This window comes from Aethalodelphis obliquidens, unplaced genomic scaffold (genome assembly GCF_003676395.1).
Source record: "Aethalodelphis obliquidens isolate GAN/ISIS:26980383/991018 unplaced genomic scaffold, ASM367639v1 scaffold31, whole genome shotgun sequence".
Classification (NCBI taxonomy): domain Eukaryota; kingdom Metazoa; phylum Chordata; class Mammalia; order Artiodactyla; family Delphinidae; genus Aethalodelphis; species Aethalodelphis obliquidens.
In genome coordinates this window covers 21,741,954-21,742,937 of record NW_020837975.1, presented here as the reverse complement: position 1 = coordinate 21,742,937, position 984 = coordinate 21,741,954, and the positions used below count along the sequence as shown (strand labels likewise).

The 984-nt window shown below is 42.0% G+C and overlaps 1 non-coding gene across 1 annotated transcript; it reads right to left on the bottom strand.

Annotated features, from left to right (window-relative positions):
* Positions 1–586: 586 nt before the first annotated feature.
* Positions 587–750, bottom strand: LOC113631228 (U1 spliceosomal RNA). Its single transcript, XR_003437236.1, has one exon. It is a non-coding gene; the product is annotated as a U1 spliceosomal RNA (small nuclear RNA).
* Positions 751–984: the final 234 nt, after the last annotated feature.

Below are 984 nucleotides of genomic sequence, written 5' to 3'. Positions count from 1 at the left end.
TAACCTAATCACATGAGCCAGGTAAGAGCAGAGAATTTTTTCTGGCTGGTCACTTGAGCAAACCAGCACGAGCAAGATTTGACAAAGGCATGTTACTGAGATGAAGGGGGACCTGTGGCTAAAACTTGAGAGCAGCCTCTAGGAGTCAAGAGTGTGCCCCAGTTGACAGCTGGCAACTGCAAGGAAATGAATTCGGCCAACAATCTAAATGAGCTTGAAAGTGGATCTTTTTCTAGTCGAACCTCATTATGATAACACAGCCGATTCAACATTTTTATTTCAGCCTCATGAGACCCTGAACAGAGGACTCAGTTAAAACGTGCCAGACTGCTAACATACAGAAATGGTGAGATAGTAAATTTCTGGTATTTTGAGATGCAAAATTTGTGGTATTTGTTACACAGCAAGAGAAAACTAACATACCCAGGTCACACCTTTCTCTTTTGATGAGGTCATTCTAATCACTGGGGCCATTAGTCCACTGGACTCCATGGCTCCTTTGTTCTGACCAAAGTTGAGACTGAATGAAACATTTTTCTTTCTTCTCTTTTTATTTACTTATCTTTAAGGAGGAATTTTTTTTTTCCAGGGGAAAGTGCGAACGCAGTCCCCCACTACCACAAATTATGCAGTCGAGTTTCCCACATTTGGGGAAATCGCAGGGGTCAGCACATCCGGAGTGCAATGGATAAGCCTCGCCCTGGGAAAACCACCCTCGTGATCATGGTCTCTCCCCTGCCAGGTAAGTATTAAGGAGGAATTTTTAAGTTAATGTATTAAGTTTGTAAATAGGTAATATGTTCAGAAATACATGGTTCAGAAATCAAAACATGTAACATCTCTACATATTACAGTGAGAGTAATCCCTCGTCGGCCTGTTCTGTTATCCCTCATCTGCCTGTTATCACCTGCCAACCATCTCCCCAGGGAACCACTGCTTCTAGTTTCTTGATATCCTTCCTGAGTTATTTTAAATGCATATAT